At 37.3% G+C, this 20,246-nt stretch overlaps 1 long non-coding RNA gene across 1 annotated transcript; it reads right to left on the bottom strand.

Annotated features, from left to right (window-relative positions):
* Nucleotides 1-3,232: 3,232 nt before the first annotated feature.
* LOC115285842 lies at nt 3,233-19,839 on the bottom strand. Its single transcript, XR_003905716.1, has 3 exons — nt 19,761-19,839; nt 15,926-16,066; nt 3,233-3,510 (listed from the first exon to the last, which is right to left on the bottom strand). It is a non-coding gene; the product is annotated as an uncharacterized LOC115285842 (long non-coding RNA).
* Nucleotides 19,840-20,246: the final 407 nt, after the last annotated feature.

The raw sequence follows: 20,246 nt of genomic DNA, 5'->3' as shown, positions 1-20,246 counted from the left end.
TGGTGTATTATTTTATGAATCTTTCCTCCCTTCCTGAAACTATGTGAAATTCATAGTAATGAGACTATGTAAAAATAAACATACAATAATAATGAGAGATAAGAAAAAGAGACAATTCAAAACAATCATGGAATTTGGAAAATGTATAGGTGAGTACAAAATAACATGGCAGATTTCAAAACACTGAACTCTAAACCAGCAATGGGGAAACGAGCACTGACTTATACTGCCGGACTGCCAGAAGGCTCAAGGATTCACAGTGCCAGATATAAGAGCTGAATATAATAGGACTGGTCAAAAGGTGCTTAAAGAAATTGGATCCCCATATCCTGGCCACCATTCTGTGTAGCTCAATGCCTGTACCCTCTATTACTTTCAAAGGACTAAATGTTTAGCCTCTGGAGAAAGTAAAATAGAATGTTTCTGGAGTAGTTGGTAGACCAGCTGGGTGCTAATAACACAAATTCCAGTTGCTTCTCTCTGGGAAGAACATTTCCCAAGAAACTGATGGATACTAGGGCAAAACTCTAAATTCTCCATAAAAAAATGATCCCACTGAGGTGTTGGTTATTCTCAATCGTCTTTGTAATCTCCACATCTAAGTCTGAGAGTGTGGCTCAGGATTCACACACAAGCAAGGAAAGCCTTTCTATGAAAGATAAAATCCACACACAGGGAAAAAGAAATCTATTTGGAAGAAATAAGAGTCTATTTATGGAAATTTAAAAAAATCCCATTAGTATCATCAGGAATGAAAGACCTTATAAACACGTAACAGGAAAACACAATAGAAAATACCAGGAAACTGTTTGAAGAAATTTTAGGAAGAACAAGAGGCTTAGTACAAAGGCTAGACTATAAAATTATAGAATGTACTAGAAAGTAGAGCTACTAGATACATTGATTGTGGAAAATAAGAAATTAAAAAAATCAGAAAATTATAGAGCCAGTTCAGGAGGTTCAATATGAATAAACACATTATAAACAAACAAAGGAGAAAAGAAGAAAAAAATAGTCAACAAGAGAAAAAAAAGTGTCCAAGTAAAAGAAAAGCCATATATTTCCAGAGAGAACGAGTGCTCAAAATAAAATTAGAAATTAGGCCCACACAATTACATCATGATAAAATGTCAAAACTTTGAAGGAAAAAGATAATCTTATCAGCTGAAATAGAGAATTTAAAACAATCATAACCACAATGACATAATTCACACAAAAATAGTTAGGAATAAAAAAGATATCAAGCTAGAAGCGTGGAGATAATGTACACTTCAAAAATTGGAAGGAAGAATATACCCATTGTAGAATTATATTTCAAATAAAATTATCAATACAGCATGAGGGTAGAATAATTAACTAGGCACATACATATAAAATCTAAATCTAAATCTATGTCTAAACCTATACCTATACTTGTACCTATGTCTATCTCCCAGTTTTCCTTCATCAGAGAACTATTGTAGATGTATTAACCAAAACAAAAAAGTAAACAATAAAGATAAAGGGACTGAATACAGAAAATTAGTCATTTAATACAGAAAAAGCAAGTAAAAGTAATCCTCAGAGGAAAAGTGAAAAGAGGTACCTGCATGAGCATTGTGAACTCCCCTTAGCAAGGAGCCTACCAAGATTGTGCACAGCAGGTGATACCCATGTGAGTCTTCTCTGAGAAGATGTGAGAAAACAGTTGGACAATAGACAGCTGGTAACGACTCAGTGATTATGTTGAAAAGTAAGCCAACCTTTGTGGTTTAATTATGTCTAGCTTTACACAGACATCGTTATGTTAATACTAAGTAAATATGAAATTATGTTGTGAGGCTGGGGCCACGAGAAGGATGTGTATGTGTCATGGGTGCAGCTAAAACCTCATTCTCCATTATGGGACATCAGCAGGTCATGCTTAACACAAAATAGTTAAATAGCAATATAGGCATGCTATATGAACAAATAAAGATAAATTTCAAAAGAATTAGAAAGAATCTAATAGGATCAAAGTGGTTGTCTTTGGGGAGGGAAAATCAAGCTGGGAAATGGAAGACAGTTACTGTTCCTAACAATGACAATAATATTGTTAAACTATTTAATTCCAAATTATATACATGTACAACTTTGATTCAAAGGTAAAAAATTAAAACTGAATTAGACATTTCAGAAATGACTTTAGTAATACATGGTTATCATCAGTAGTTGGCATAACTTGGGAGAAGTATATTAGCTTACAAACAAGATACCACTGAGTTCATATACCATTTTTACCACTATTTAACTATGTAGCAATGAAAAAATGACATAATTTAGCCAGTATTCACTAAACACTAGACACCTTCTAAGATTATCATTCTTATCACCCTTACTCTTCATAACTACACTATTAAATAATTACTATTATCATTCATATGTTTCAGAGAAAATACGAGTCTTTAGAGAATTTTTTAAGTTGGAGTATAATTCACACACAATATTACATTAGTTTTAGGCGTACAACATAGTGATTCAACAACTCTATACATTATGCTCTGCTCATTCCCCGTAAGTGTAGCTAACATCTGTCACCATACAACACTATTAAAATACCATTGACTATAACACAAGGAAGGGGGAGTTTCAGGCCAAATTGGATCCATGTGTTTCCAGATATAAAACTCTATAGCTGTCTGGAAAGGTTAAACGTTTGCATTCGTTTCAGTTTTCACAAAACAGATTCCAGACAAGGATTTGCATATATGTGGTCAGGAGATGAATAAGGATACAAGAAAGGGAAGGGATGGCAGGCAGCCAGCAAAGCATATTATTTAGCCAGCAGCTACACTGGGTCATGAAAGCTTAATCCTGCTCTGGAAATTCTGGGGATAAGGGGAAATTCAGGGGATAAGACTTGCTTGAGAGGTATCCCACAGGAGGGTCCAGGGAGAGGTAATTTTCTATGAAATCCCAGTTGTCATTGCTTGAGAGCTTCTAGAGAGAGGGGGTTGTTAATTCCTTAGAATTTCTGGGCAGGAAAGCTTTGGTGGCCAAACAGACTTTAGGAAAGAAAAAAAAAAAAAAGAAAAGAAAAGAGAAAAGAAAAGAAAAGGAAAAAGAAAAGCAAGTTTTTGGCAAATAGAAGTCAAGCTGGAGATCTCTTACATGGTAAGGGCTAGGCACATGGGCAAGGCACTGGCAGCATTTTCAGAGGTCACTAAGAAATAACCCCAAACTTTGGTTGATTAACAGAACAACGTGTGCTTCTTGTTCCCATCACAATTTAACACAGTAGGGAGGACGGCATGCATGGCCATTCACAGCCCAGGTTTCTTCCACTTAAGCGTCCTGTGGTCTTTTGGTTTTAGTCTTCTGGATCCAATGCATCCAGGCGGCCAGTGAGCCAAGAGAGGGAATTCTTCGGGAAGTTTTATGGGCAAGTTCTCTAAGAACCTCCACACTTCTGCCTATCTATCATGGGCCAAAACTCAAACACAAGACTGAATCTTGTCAGGGAGCATTAGAAATGTAGTCTAACTGTTTATCCTGGAAGAAAAAGAAAACACACACTTGATGAGAATCAGTTCCAGTCATCACATACTACTTCTCATAAGCTCACCTTGATAAACTTAGTAAGAATATATGTAAGACACATATGCACAGAAATCATACATACATACACATATATACACAGAAATCTATTGCTCTACCTGGCAAATGCAAACTTCTTAGTAAACATTTACCCTCATAGAAATCGTTTTTACATGCAGACTCAAAATTTACTTTAATTTCATATTAGAAATAAACACATTTTATTTGACTTTCACTGGATTAAACTTACCTTAGGTAAGGCAACTCATAGGTTTCATTTACCTCAATTAATTCAGCAAATTAAGTGATAGCATTCTATAAAGGGATTTGACAAAATTTTATTAAATCTTTGTCACATTAATGGAATTTTATTTGCCATGTTAACTTAAGAAATCAACAAAATATTATTGCACACATTTATTTCTTTTAAAGATTAAAGAAAAATTACAAATATGTGCTAACCTGAATATTTTTGAAGAGTGGTTATGTGAACATTTGAAAATTCTATCTATATATCAGCAGAGACACATTTCCCTGTAGTGAGAGTGCTCCCATATGGCAGGTCATTTTCACATTGCATAGAATGTATTTTGACTGTTGCTATTGAATTCACCTTGTTGTGCTGAAAGCCTCATGTGTTTGAGTATAAGAATATATGAATTTCAGTGAACTAGAGTGTTGACCTAGAATGGGTTTTTTTTTAGTAAGTTAAGAATATCATAAAAAATATGTACAAATGATAACAGACTCTCGAAATATTACTATTGTAAAGTTAATTTTAAAAAGCGGGAAGGTAGGACTGTAAAAAGTTTAGAAAACTCACATAATTTTAACTTCCTGATTTGGCTACCAAGGAGGCAAGTTGCACAAATGGAACTATTATTTATGCAGAATTTCCTCCCACCCATGGATAGAGAAAGAGAGAAAGAGTGAGAGAGAGAGAGAAAGATCTAAAAGAAGATAGAGGATAGAAATGTCAAAATTTGGGTCCATATCATACCCCAGTGAATTGTCTTTTTCCTGTCTTATGAAAAAAGAGGCCAAACACTCTGAATATATAGTCAATTTTCTCTTGGGAGAGAATTGACTTTATTCATTACCAGTGAAAGTCTATCTCTGGAAATGGAAATGGATGCCATTGCTAAAATCAAACGCAATATTTTTCTAGCCTAGTAAGTCACCAGCTCAACACATAAATATCTAGTAGGGTAAATATTATTATTATTACACTCTGATTTGCTATAGGTGGGCAATTTGATTGTGGTTGGAACATTATGTGTGCTCATTGATTTGGATGACCTAGACTAGTGATCCTCAATCAGGGGTGAGTTTTTCCCCCAGGAGAAATTTCTGGTGACATTTTTGATTGCTAAGACTGTAAGGGAATGCTTCTGGAATCCAACAGGTTGAGGCCAAAGATACTGCCAATCATTCTACATTATGCAGGACAGTCCTTCACAACAAAGAACCATATGGCTTCATATGTATTTAATGCAGAGGTTGAGAAACACTGACATAACTCTAGTGTTTCATATATGTAATATGTGAAAAGAATCTCTACTTCATGAAAGGATTAAAATTAGAGTCAAGTGTAAATTTATCAAGTCCTACTTCTGTCATAAAATAGTTGATAACTGATTATACATTGGACTTGGAATTCATTTCTTCCATGCTCTAATCCCTACCATTGAGAACAAATTACCTACCACTTAATTCTCTTTTGTTTTGCTCTGTTTATTTTAGACTGTCAATTTTTACATTCTCTCTATGCTTGACCCACCTGGCACCAATCCCTCTCACAGGTGTGCTGGTCCCATGTATAACTCAGTGATCATTAACCCTTCAAAGTCAGGACAGATACAAACCAATGGAGTGAACACTTTGCATAGGGAATGTGAACTTTCATTTCTCCATGGTCACTACCCAAATTTCCTCCAGCTTATTTCACTCCATCAAGCAGCCATGGTCATGGGAGGATGGAGGAGACCTCAGACAGGCCAGATGGCAATGCTTTCTCCTCTGGTTTCGCTTGTTGCTTCCTACTCTGCTTCCTATTGCTTCATCACTTGGCTTGAAAATCTCACCAAGGGTTCCCATATGGCTGGCTGTGTAATGCTTCAGTTCATTTATGAACGATGAACTTGTTATTCAGCATTAATGTTTCTTATGAACAATATTGCCTTGTAAATTGGGCAGGTTGTCAAGCTGGATGTTTGGTCTAAAACTTGGAACTGTCCTATTTTAAGAGTTTTGACTTTGTATTATTGAGAACCTGAAAAGTTCTGTGCAGGAACAATCTTCTCTGTTTTAAGTGCTGTAAATTATATATATTTCAACTAGTTGATTCAACTAGTTAAAGTCAACATCCATGACCTATTCTGAAAAGTGGTTTCAGAGGTGGGGAAAACTTGTTTAATCATATTTGCATGCAAATAATAATAGAAACACAGCTCATGCTTGTGCCATATAGAAAGTCACATGCAAAAAGTAACCAGAAAATGAGAAGTGGAATTTTATCATTTGAGGAGTTAATATATTGGAAGAGAAGCAAGATGTGGGCTTTGAAATCAGACAGTGCCAACTTCAAATCATAACTCTGCCACTACCTCTAACACTACCTGTCATGTAGGAAGGGTTATTTCAACTTTCTGAGCTTTAGGATCCACATCTGTAAAACAGAGAGGGTAACTCCAAACTCATAGTGTTACAGAATTATAGTATTGCAAGGATTAAAGTGTATATAATATTTAGTTACACATGTATGCATATATAAATATGTGCATATGTATATAGATGTGTATATGATATTTATATACATATTTACACACATGTATATGTAGGTGGGCACATGCAGGGACACACACACAGATGTCTCCTAGTATAGTACAGACACCTCAAAAACACATTAGTCCGTTTTTACCTTTCTAACAGAGCAAAGTACAGAACTGTAGAATTGAACAAACATTGGATTCGCATTAGGACTTAAGAAAAACCTCACTTTAGAGCCTGGGTCTTTTTCTTCCTAGTTGTCTGAATTTAGATAGTCAGCCAACTTCTCTGGGACACAATTCCCTGTATAGTAAAATAAGGTTACTGGAATATTAAATGGTTTCAGACCATTTATGCTTTTAGGTGACTAACCATGGAGCTATATCTTCAAATTAAAGCTCACTTAGAAACTCAATATGTAAAAGAGATAATTTTTGGAATTCTGTAATTCATGGGGGTCGAGAAAACCTTCTCTGTGGGCTTTTCAGAGTACAATATGGAAATCATTAAGCTTCATGAGCCTCAAGGATCTTTAGGTTCTAAAATATTCTAAGTAACAAGTCTCAGCTCAGACTTGGTCCTACTTAAAGATAAGGATTGACTAATATTATCATTCTAACTTGACCAATTGAAGTCTTAAATGATATACGCTACTTCAATACCTGAAATGCCTCAATGTTGGGTATGCCCTCAACTTCAGAAGTTCAGGGACTATGTTTCTGACATAACTCACGCCAACTGCTAGCTATGAAGAACATACAGAATAATAAACATAGAATTTCTTTGAAAAGTCTAATTTTCTGTGCTTTTGCATGTATGAGTTTGCTCTTGGTATTCCTGACTTTCTCTAACCCCATGTTATCCCCCCTCCTTACTGAAGTACTTCTGCATGACAAAGTTAATAACAACAAAAACCCCACTGGGTTTTGCTATGGGGTGAATTTAAGCACCTGCTCCCAAAATTTATATGTAAGTCCTAACCCCCAGGGCCTCAAAATATTAGAAATAGGACCTTTAAAAAGGTGATTAAGCTTTGCCACGGTGACTCACGGGACTGCCAAACTGTTGTCCAGTGTATGCACAATTTTATATCCTCAAGAGCAATTCATAAGGATTCCAATTTCTCCATATTCTCGCCAATACATTATTTTCCTTCATTGTCAAATCCGTTGTCTTGAAACTTTCTAATTTTCCCTATAAAAATATTATAGTTCAAAAAAGGTGATTAAGTTAAATGGGGTCCTTGGGTTATGCTATAATCTAATCTGACTGCTGTCCTTATAAAAGAAAATTTGGCCACGCAAAAATGAGATACTAAGACTGTGTGTGCACAGAGCAACAGTGTGAGGACACAAGAGAAAGTGGCTATCTGGAAGCTAGGAAGAGGGGTCCAGAAGAAACAAAGCCTGCCAGCACTTTGATCTTGAACTTCCAGACTCCAGAACTGTGAAAAAATAAATTTCTGTTGTTTAAGCCATCCAATCTGTGCTATTTTGCATAGTCACTAGCAAAGGAATAGATGTTTCTATTAGCTTTAAAAGTGTGCCACTTTGAAATACTACTTGAAGGTCTCCATAGTGAGGTTTAGAAATTGACAATTTCTGTTGTGAGTTCTTAGATATAAAAGTAGAACTTAAAATTCAGAACAGATTAAGACTGAAGTCAATTACTATGTTGCTTTCTCCATGTCACCATGCTTATATTCACCATAGGTCTTCATCCCAATCTGAAATTTGATTCTTCCTTTATTTTCTACAACTCTATAAAACTAGAATATAATCTTAACAAAGGCAGGACATGTGTAGTATTTTCAATATTTTACCTGTAGCTGACATAAGAGCACTTGGAGTAAGACAATTTGATAAAAAATTGTTGAATTATCACTAGATTAAATCGTAGAGTTTGGAGTAACTTATCATCATAGATTAGTAGGGATTTACTTCCTCACGAAGCCCTAACCACTGAAACAAAATACAACCCCCTGAAGCCATCAATTATTCATGATGGTGGATAGTCAACAATAATATTCTGCCTTATACAAGCAAGGAAAGATTTTGAAGGCTTAACAATTGTTGAAATATGCTTGGTATTCTTTTAAGATGCAATGTGTTTACCACACATTTGTGAAGTGTGAAATTCAAGGCCATTGCATGAAAACCCAAAAGCACTTCAGGGTTTTTATAAAGACGTCTGAGTTTTAGTAAACATTTTTGTGCAGTCTCTAGAGACGTTATTTAGCTTAAGTTATAAGAGACCTTTAGGCCCATGAAACATATCTCAAGAAGTGCATTTTAGTTTATTTAACATGGGAAGTAAATGAGTGATAAATTCTGTTTATTTTTCACCTGTGAGAGAGATGCAAGTTCGTAGCATGATGTTAATTGGCTGGTAAAAATTTAGACTGGATGTTCAAAGAATTAGTATTTTAGTAAATGTGCAATATATCAAATGTGACTGTTTTTGAGAAGCTGAGTTTAAAATCCTCCAAGTACATACATTACTGGTAAAAGCAATTATGAACTTCTGCTTCTGTCTTTGTAAGACAAAAGAGTTCTTGTGACAAATTTTGAAAAATAATTCATAAACTTCATAAACTGAATTGTATTTCAAGGGTACATTGTATTCTGTTGCACTGGATAGTTAATGTGCATATTTCAATTATTATTTTTTTCAAATGTGATATGTTGTTTAATGACTAATCATGGTTTTTCTGGGGTTTATATTTTAATTATTTTTATTATGTTGCTCGTTGTCATTACATTTTCTGTGTAACAGATCAAAGCATGGTCCAGATTTTGGCAGACTGCAATTATAATTTCAGTTCCATTACTTGTTAAGGTATGACCTTTCTCATCCTTAACTTTCTTATTGTTATATAATATTAGTCCATATGTTACCCTGAAGAATAAATAATATAATATAGGTAATACTTTTAAGTGATGTTGCTGGACACATTTTACATAGTCAATGCATTATAACTACATTTATTTTTGTAGGGGTTTCATGCGTGTGTGTGTGTGAGCGCCCACCACTACTTAAAGACTTAGTCTACACATTTGGATAACCCCAGTTCTAGCACTTGTAGATGCTAACCAATGTCCAATGCATTTTGAATTCAAAAATTTGATAATTTACTCCTCATGAAACTACATTTAGGTAATACTTTACACATTATTTTATTTGTAGAAGATTGCCTGTTGTTTTTCACGTCTACTAAGAGAATAGCTTGTGTATACCTGTAAGTAAACAGGACAACAAAGATATTTGCTAGTTTTTTTTAATTAAAGGAGTTATTACTTTATTAAAAATTTTAAGACTCTTTTTTGGAAAACATCATCACAATCTATACCATAAACAAATCCATCATCTCCAACAATTTCCTCCTACCCTCTTAATTATTACTGGCACGTTACCTTTCTGTGTTAAGAACATTTAACATGTAATCTATCTCTTAGAGGCTAAGTATTTTTTCTATGAGTAAATTGGGTAGTTTTGTATAAATCCACTGTAGCAGATTGGGTTTTCTAGGAGGCAAGCTTTGAGATAGAAATTTACATGCAGCAATGTTATTCAGTGTCACTCTTAGGATCACCAATGATAGGAAGGAGTAAATAAAGCATGACTGGGCAGGGGGATATGATGGGCTGTGAGGGGTAACAATAAAGGTTTTAGCTACTCCATGTGTCTTTATATTCCTGCACAGACTAAAGGCTTCCCCAAGAAAGAAGCATGACCTTGGAAGAGGTGACTTTCTTTAGATGAGGGCAATCACTGAGAAGGTGGCAGCTTCAAGATGGTGAAGCATGTGACCGGAACCTGGATGCCACATTGATGTGCCCATGTCTAACTCTTTTGTTAATGCAACGTTCTTTAACATTCTGAGAAGTAGACTATTAGTCTTTGAATAGTGATCCATTAGTCTCTGAATAGTGGTGCTGGATTAAGCCCTTCTGGAAGGAAAAGCAGAATCATACTCAGTATAGGTGTATTAATGCCAATCAAAAAGAACTGAAGCTCCTTCCAGAGTAGCATATGTCTTATAGAGTCAGTCTTCCAACAAGTGGCTTTTTGAACTCCTGGAGAAATCATGCCATATTGGGGAATTAGCATTTGTCTTGTTTTCTGGCAGTTGGACTTTTAGTAGCAGCTGTGATGAGAGGGAACCCATGTTCTTAGACCCAAACATCCATGGTAGTCATGGCTACCCAGTTTATGGGCACATTGTGCCAGCCCTGAGGTGGCTGACAGACAGCATTTGGATGATGCCAACTGACTTAGTCAATCTATTTGATTGTTTGGTGCTTTTCTAGGGTAGATATTTTCTGATGTTGTGGTGACATGTGATAGAAAACTGGTCAAAATTCATGCTTATTTCCCATATGTCTATTCCACAGACTTCATCATTCTGCTTCCATCTCAACCCTTTTAAATCCCTTCTTCCCTAGCCAACCTGCCCACCAGTATTCATAAGTCTATATACACTGTAAAATGTGGACATGTCTCTTTCTGTGTAAAGCAAATGGTCAGGTCAATAATCATCCAAATAACTATCCAATGAGAGAATACCCCCTTCCGCCCAACACTGATGTTTTTTAGAGCCAAAATGGGGTTACAGGCAGTCAGAGATTCCTTTAAATGTGAGTTGCTGATAAAATAGTGGTGGATGACATGAAGGTCCTGGCCACTTGCTCATGGCCTTGCACCCCATTCATGTGTAATCATGAATGAAGCATTTCTATACTGTAATGGATTACTGCTAGACACACTTGACCTTATGAAGCAGTCAGCCTGGCAAAAGCCAAGTGTCATGGTCAGTTTATGTGTCAACTTGGCTAGGCCACAGTCCCATATTATTCAATCAAATGCTAATCTAGATGAAGCTTTGAGAGTATTTTGTATATGTAATTAACATCTAGGATCAGCTGGCTTTAAGTAAAAAAAAAATTATTCTAGGTAATCTGGGTGTGCTAGATCTAATTAATCCAAAAGCTTTAGAAGCAGAATTGAGATTTCCCTGAGGAAGAAGAAATTCTCCTGGGGGATTGAAGCCACAGCTCCTGCCTGAAACTTCTGAGTTATCCTTTCTGATGGTTGGATCTCTGATTTCTAAGTCGTCTAGCAAGTCCCCAAAATCATAGGAGCTGTTTCCTTGCAATAAATCTCTTTTCTTCCTCCCTCTCTCTATATATCCATATACCTATATCTATATGTATATATATGTGTGTGTGTATATATTCTCTCTATATACAAACTTTTTCAAAAAGCATATGATTCTTTACTATAGGTGGCATAACCTTTATCCAGAATTTTAATAGTTTATACTGATTCTTATTTTAGGCCTTGCCATTAATGCCTCACACAACCTTTTTTCCCAACACAGATATCTCCAGTACTACTCTTCTAGGTCACATGATCATTTGGTCAAATTGGCAGGTCTTCTTGCCACAGTCCGGAAGCACACTCCTTCTAGGCTTTTCTCAAAGTTGGGAGCATTTATGGATTGAAATAGTATTCCCAGAGTTGAAATATCCTACCTGTAAAACCCAAGAGGTGTAACAAGCATTATTCTTTATACTGGAGATGATGTTGTGGCGTGCTTCAGAACTCCAGAACTTCCCTAAACCTTGCTAATATAGTCAAACTCCAAATATCCACAGCATTTATCTCATGTCATCTGAAGTATATTTGTCTTCCAAGGGTTCCAACCCCTTGTCACTTCTTGTCTATCTAGTCTAAATAGGATGAAGTCATTTATCTGGGGGATTTCCACTCTGTAAAGCAAAAATTTATACAGGAATTCTTTCCAGTGTTCCCAGACCCCAAAAATAACTTTTCTTCAGCTTTTCTGATACCTTACAACCTATCTTCCTAATAGATGCACGGAAGAAATCAAGCTAAAGCTCAGATACTCACACAAACAGCTCAAAGCTATGGTGGCTTGATGCCGAGATGCTGAGTGTAGTTTGCTGTTCCAGGGGCCCCTCCTCTGTAATGGCTAGCTGCAGAACAAACGCTGAAAGCTCTTTTTGCTTTTCACCCTTCTACATAAAATAAAAATGCCTTTGAACTTCATTCAGTTAGTGAAAATAGGTACTAATGTAGGTATTTTGTCAAAGCAAAGTGGCATCATGAGAACTTTTGAAAAGTAGGCGAAACCTGCATACTATTATCTGTTCTAAGTGAATACTTAGCCCATTTCTGGTCTTTATTCTTTTTTTTTTAATAGTTTATTGTCAAATAGGTTTCCATATAACACCCAGTGCTCTCCCCCACAAGTGCCCTCCTCCATTGCCACCACCTCCCTTCCCTCATCCCCTCCTCTTTCAATCCTTGATTCATTTACAGTATTCAAGAGTCTCTCAGGTTTTGTGTCCCTCTCTCCCCCCAACTCTCTTTCTCCTTCCCCTGCCTGTGGTCCTCTGTTAGGTTTCTCCTTTAGACCTATGAGTGCAAACATATGGTATCTGTCCTTCTCCTCCTGACATTTCGCTTAGCATGACATCCTGGAGGTCCATCCACTTGATCAGGATGGAATAGTATACGTTTGCAAGATCACTAGTTGCATACTCTACACCTAAGTTTGTGTTAATAGGATCTAGCAAAGGTTTCCTCATACCACACAACTGCAGTTTGGCTTGCTACATGGTTGAGATGGCAGTATTAAATGTCGTCCTCCAGAATCCATCTGGAACTTTAGAGATCAATTAAGTGGAGACAGAATGGGCATCACCACCCAAAGGATAGTACTAATCTCTACCATTTCCTCCAAAACATGATATTGCTTTACATTTTTCTATTTTGGCTGGTAGAGGGATGCTTTTGAAGGCTACCATTTGACCTTCTCTGCAATGATAGTTCCTATTCCCCAGGATGAGGAGTCAATGTGGGACCTGCTAACTATCAGTGTACCCATTGCATTTTGTATTTGGGGACACATTACACTATATTTGCAAAGGATAATTACTACCAGGTGGGATCATGGAAAAAATGGACCCTCTGTGAGCCAGACTTGGCCAAGATTCCATGTATTATCTGGGTTCTGTAACCCCCTACAATAACACAAGGGTTTAATGATGCTTAAGGCCTTTGATTATTAATGACAGTTTGGAACTTGTGTATGACAGTCCTCATTGGGTATTCTGCTTTGCCTACTACATAATTCCTGAAGTCAGTGGCTGTAGGTGCCTTTGAAGAAGGAATAGGGGAATGATGGCCACATATTCTTGTCATAGTGCTGTAAGGTCCTTCCTTCTTTAAACTTAACAGCTTCAGTACCTGGTTATCTTGGCCCCAAAATGGCCTTGAATTCAGAAACTAGGCAAAGTACTACAACCTTTTATTGGGGCTATTGTAAATATTACTCTTTTTTAAATGTATGTATGTATGTATTTACTTACTTTTTATTTATTTATTTATTTATTTATTTTTGAGAGAAAGAGAGAGCAGGGGAGGGTCAGAGAGAGAGGGAGACACAGAATCCAAAGACAGGCTCTCTGCTCTCAGCTAGGTGTCAGCACAGAGCCCAACATGGGGCTTGAACCCACAAACCATGAGATAATGACCTAAGCCAAAGTCGGATGCTTAAGTGATTGGGCCACCCAGGCATCCCTGTAACTATTACTCTTAGCTTCCTGATCATCAATCCCCAATTTCTTCTGTTTGCATAAATTGAGAAATACTCTTATATCTCTATCTTGCTCATAGGGACATGTTCTTTTACTCAATTCCGTAGCTCTCCATATTTTATATGGAAACCCAATTGGAATAACAAATCTGCTGGGAATAAGAATTCAACATTTTCAATATTACATATACATATATACATGCATACATATATACATATATGTAGTTAATATTATTTGAGAATGTGAGAGTGATAGAAAGCATAAGTAAGGGAGAGGGGGGTGGAGAGAGAGAGAGAGAGAGAGAGAGAGAGAGAGAGAGAGAAAATCTTAAACAGGTTCCATGCTCAGCACAGAGCCTGACACTGGCTTGATCCCATGACCCTGGGATTATGACCTGAGTCAAAATCAAGAATCAGATGCTCAAATGACTGAGTCACCCAGGTGCCCCTCTGCTACTTTTAAGTTACATTTGAGTTTTACGTCCTCTGGTGTTATAGGATGGGACCACCTTTACATATTGCCAAAGATCTTTTAGGATTTTATTGCTTACCCTTAGGTTTTCATGGTTTTTTTTTTCTGAATCATCAGTTCTTCTCAAAGTAGTAATCCAGTTCTATTGCCATTATAAATGCTGTTTCTATATGTGTCTTAAAGGTTGGTGCATTACTTCCATCTGTGCATTCTCCCTTCCAGCACATACCCAGCAGTGAAAGTTTTAACATACTTCACTGCACTGTGTGACAAAAGCTATCAGTCCTCTGCCCACGGCCAGTGAAGGACATCTTGTTGAAAGCTGGCCAGTAGGTGATCCAGTTTGCTTCCTGGGACCTTCTGGCATTAACTTTTCAGATTGTGTTTCCTAGCTTCTGAGACAGAGATTTGTGTGCAGGAAGCTTATCAGGCAGTGCTCTTGATAAACCAACACCTGTGATAAAATGGAGAGTGCAGGAATGGGTAGAGGGAGAATAAGTCTGCGTTGAGGTACAGCCAAGACCAGCTCTGGAGCTGGCTGGGCCCTGCAGAGCTGTTTCCTCACTGGATGTTGGATGCATCCAAAAAGGTGGTGTTACCTTTAGGAAGGTGGCTTTCTTTATCCTGGGGCAATTGTTGGGAACAGAAGTCACAAAAGGGCTGCCAGCTGGTAAGTCCCCAGCGGTCAGGAAGAGGGATATTTAGTCCCAAAGCTGCACATGTGTGTGCACGCACACCTGTGCATGTGTTTGGGGGTGAGCTTGATGGTTTGTGTCCATGATGTCTGCTTTTGCTTTTCATTCAGTAAGTGGAGTGCATGATGACAAAGCTCTTTACTTTCCACTCTGACTTATTTCCTTTTGTTCCCAAAATTAAGTCTTCTGGTTATATTAGACAAAATAGGAAATTATAGTTTATTTATTTTGAGAGGGAGAGAGAGAAAGCGTAAGTGGGGAAAGGGCAGAGAGAGAGGGGAGAGAGTGACAATCCCAAGCAGGTTCTGCACCACCATCATGGAGCCCTACACAGGGGTTTGAACCCACCACCATGAGATCATGATCTGGGCTGAAGTCAGATGCTTAACTGACTGAGCCACCCAGGTGCCCTTGTTAAAAGAATTTTAAATCGGGAAAGGTAGTTCAATCTTCCTGAGCTGTTGCACAATTTGTTGAGATAGTGATACCCGTTCTCACTTGAATGTACACCAGGGTATGGATAAGAGCAAGGGTAGGGAAGGAGTTACTCCCTAGATTTGATAAGATTTCTTGTTAAGTATAATTCCATTATATATTTGATTTACAACTTTGTGAATCTACAGAAGATGATAAAAGCTCATATGTAAGTGAAAGTGCTCCTTCCAAGTCCACCTAAAAACACTTTTAAAAAAATCTCTTTTATCTCACTTCCTTTCCATTAGAATGGACTCTTAAGTTCTGACTGAAATGAGAATAAGGTACTGGCAATGGGAGGAAGATTTAAAACATATAAATATGTCCTTCTGTTACCTTTATTCTGTAAACAAGAAAGATGGCTTATCTTCAAGTCGTTTGTGAAATAACAGGATATTATACCACCCCCTTCTAAAAGAAGGAATATTTTCTGATGTTTGGAGTTTGAGGATACAGGACAGCATGTTTGGCACTAACCTGTGAAATAACAGAGATAGGACACATGAAGCGTCTGTAGACCTTATCTGCACTAGTTTTCTATTGATAGAAGTAAGGGAAAGTGTTTATTTTTCTTTTAAAGCAATTAGTGTACAAACTACCCACATTCAGTATGAAGATTCACTTGTCCTCATTCTCCATGGGAAATGACACTGACTGCTTCCCAAGTTCCATATGTGGTATCTGAGTAGGTGAACACTTCCATCTCAAGTGCTGTCATATGTATTTGCCCCTGTGAGCATCTTTTAGGTTTCTGCCATCACATCAGCAAGTTGCCTTCGATGTGTGGTATTTTATCATGTTGCTTCCCCACGGTAAATTCCAGTTCTTCCCTGGCTTGGCTGTGACCACCTGTTCTCCCACACCTGTTTCAATTTATAAACCATATGCTGTAGTCACAGCTGAGAACCACTGTAGACATGATGCAATTTCTCATAAATATTTCATAAATTCAAAGCTTCCTGCACTTCAGAATATTTTGAAGGCACTGATTTTACTGAAAACTTCACAGAGACTGACATACACTATTATCATCATCGTTATTTAGGCAAAAAAAAAAAAGATGAAGTTTATAGCCTTATAAAAGAACCTGCATCAATACTAGAATACCACTACCTCTTATTTATGCTTTTCAACAAATGCAACTGCAGCCTATGGTAAAATAATTCAAGTGCAGTAATTGGTCTGAAATCTACATATGCTCAGGAAATTAGGGTAACAGATGTTTTCACACTGCATTTCCTACATGGAATAAGAGACACACTTCACAAAACAAATATTTACCCCCCAAAAAAATCAATGTAAGGTAATTGACATGCTGTTTTCATTATTTTGAGAATTTAAATCAAGTGAATTTTTACAATAATTTTCAAGTAACAGAAATCTAAAATCAAATGTGCTTAAATAATAATAAAAACCAAATACCTGGCAAGTAACTGAACAGATAGGAGATAGATTTGTTGAATTGCAGGCTTGGATTGATTCAGGAATAAAAGAATTGTGGCCAGAACTCTGCTTTTCTATCTCCACTTCTCTGCCCTGTTTCTACAGCATAGCTCTAGGTTTATATTTAGAAAATGGGTGCTGCTATTTACTCAGGCTTCACTCTTTTCCTATATAAGCCAAGTGGAAAGAGTTTCCTATGGTAGCACCATAAAACAAACAAATAAACAACAATAAGGCCAAGACAATAGCAAAGAAAACTCCTTTCTCTCCAGAAGTCTCAAAAAACATTTCCTCTCGGGGCGCCTGGGTGGCTCAGTCGGTTAAGGGTCCAACTTTTGATTTCTGCTCAGGTCACGATCTCATGGTTCCTGGGATCAAGCCCCATGTCTGACTCTGTGCTGACAGCATGGAGCCTGCTTTGGATTCTCTCTCTGCCCTCCCATGCTCATTATCTTTCTCTCTTTCTCAAAATAAATAAATAAACATTAAGAAAAAGAAACATTTCCTCTCATTGATTATAACTTAAACGATTATTTACAAAATAAGTATTTTGAATTGAGAAATGGGGTATATTAAGCCAATCTAGCTATAGGAATTAATCCCTCTGAGACTCCATTGTTAATAATTGTGTGAATTCCCCAGTGGGATTAGGATGCTTTTGTAGGGAGAGGAAAGGTAGCTGTGAAAAAAGTCAATCTGTTTCTGCATCTATCTCTATTCATAGGTATAGATATATACATACACACCCAAATTCAGATGATTCTGTATTATTCTTTCTTATTCTGTAGACTTGGGATTTTACCGTGAATGGTTTTCCATGTCAATAAATAGTTTACAAAAATGTTAGACTTCAATACGAAGAGAAGATCAGGTATTATTTTAAGTTGACCAGTTTCCTATTTTATGGCTAAATAATATTGAACATTTTCATCTTATCTGCCTAGAATTTTTTGAAGAGACATAATGACAGAGCAGCCCAACAGCTTTGAGGTAGAATTTTTCTTAATGAACAAGGACTCGATCGGAGTCAGTGGAATGGTAATTCAGTACTTAGGTTTTCCATTTATTGTAGTATTTCTGTAGTGTATACATTCCTCTTTGGTGGCAGAACTTCAGCTCATATTATTTCTTTCTGATTTAGTGCTCTGTTTGCTTTATTTCTTTATTTGCTCACAATTTCTTTTACTCTTGAATCAATCCAGGCCTGAAATTAGACAGCTCTGCCTCTTGTCTGTTCAATTAGTAAGGCAGGCAATTTTATTATTTCAACCAGTTTGATTTGAGGTTTCTATTACTTGCAAAGCATGATTTGTAAAATTTCACTTTATTTAAATTCTCAGAAATTAAAAACTGTACTTTGAAAAACGCTTATCACTCTGGCAAAGGTATACCAGAAGCCTGGTATGCAAGCTTTGTGTCTTTTGGCAGGTAGGACTAATTATGGACTAGTGGTTTTGGATCCTTTCCTCAGAGATCATCTGGGGGTGCGGGAGAGGCATATCTAATTCCTTGCAGGTTATGTGTGGCCTTGCTAATTCCTTTACTCATTTACATGCCACTTATGGCTGCTTTCACACTACAAAGGCAGAGTTGACTAGTTGTCACAGATAACATATGGCTTGCAAACTGAAAAATATTTACTAACTGGCTCTTTTCAGAAAATGTGTGCCAACACCTGATCTAGATTATGGGCGGCAAATAGACTTCCTGTTGCTTGAGTATTGGGTAAACTTACTGCACTTTCCTTGAGGGCTATTTGGAGAACAGGGGAAGAACTCCATGAAGGACTGCTCAAGTCTGCTAAAAGGGTCTGAGGGGACGGTGTTTGCACTTATTTTGGTGTTAGCAATCACCCTCGTTATAAACATACAGGAGAACATTTTTGCATGAAACCAACTGTTCTAAGAAATGGAGAATTTTTTTCTATCCATCACTAACTGTGTGTCTTCAGATAAATCCTATAACTTTTTGGTCAGTATTTCCCCTCTGTGGGGCACCTGGGTGGCTCAGTTGGTTAAGCGTCTGATTTGTGCTCAGGTCATGATCTCACAGTTTGAGAGTTCCAGGCCTGCATCAGGCTTTGTGCTGAAAGCTCAGAGCCTGGAGCCTGCTTCCGATGCTGTGTCTCCCTCTTTCTCTACCCCTCTCCTACTTCCCCTCTGTGGCTCTTTCCCTTTCTCAAAAATAAACATTAAAAAATGTAACCCAGGTCTTTAAAAATTAATTCTCCTCTGTAAACCAAAAAAGTGTAACAATTCAGCTAAGGTAGTAGGATGCGTACTTAATGTATGTTGGCAAATTCAACTTTCTTATTAGTCTCTACCTTAGGGGCTAGTATGATTCTCACTTAGACTATTTAAACCCAAGAGGTCTGGCATGGAAGCCTCAGCTCCCCACTCTGCAATACTACCTCATGAGGAGTGACAGCATATCTAGGGTTTCTTTGCTGATAAAGAATGTCCAAATGGTTCCAGGCAGGAGGCTGTCATTAATATACAAGGCAGACATGCCAACAAGAACCTGTACAAAGTTTCCTCACGTGTTTGGGGATCCAAGAAGTATTTATCTCCAGGAAATACCATATTCTCTTCCTCATGAGACACACCTGCCTAAAGGAAATAGCAAGAGAATTTCCAACCCTGGGTCTGAGATAGATCCAAGCCAAAATGCTTTATGTGGCAGGATGACAACACTTGCTCCCAAGGTGCCATCGAAAGTTGCTACTTACATCGGAATGGTGAGTTGGAAGTGATGGCGATGAGCCTAATTGGATTACTTTTCACTTGATAGCATGTGATGCAGTGAGGAGTGGAATTTGGAATGGGAAGAATTTGGAAGGTCCCAAGTCTGTAGGATTGTAGGAACAGGTGGAAAATATTTTAGAAAAATAATATCATAACTGTGTTTCAAACATTTGGTATCTTCTTTCCTATTTATGACACTCCAATTCCATAGGTAGCCACCATATTGTACAAAAACTATGTTGTTTATAGTCCTCCTGAGCCAAAGTCAGATGCTTAACTGACTGAGCCACCTAGGTGTCCCAGTATATTCACTTTTGAGAGAAAGAAAGAGCATGTGCAAGTGAGGGAGGGGCAAATGAAAGGCACAGAGGATTCAAAGCAGGCTCTGCACTGACAGCAGTGAGTCCTGTGCAAGGGTTGAACTCAGAACTACAAGATCATGACTTAAGCCGAAGTTGGACACTCAACCA

The sequence above is a fragment of the Suricata suricatta genome, chromosome 1, assembly GCF_006229205.1.
Source record: "Suricata suricatta isolate VVHF042 chromosome 1, meerkat_22Aug2017_6uvM2_HiC, whole genome shotgun sequence".
Taxonomy (NCBI): Eukaryota; Metazoa; Chordata; class Mammalia; order Carnivora; family Herpestidae; genus Suricata; species Suricata suricatta.
This window is presented reverse-complemented; position numbering and strand designations above follow the sequence as displayed.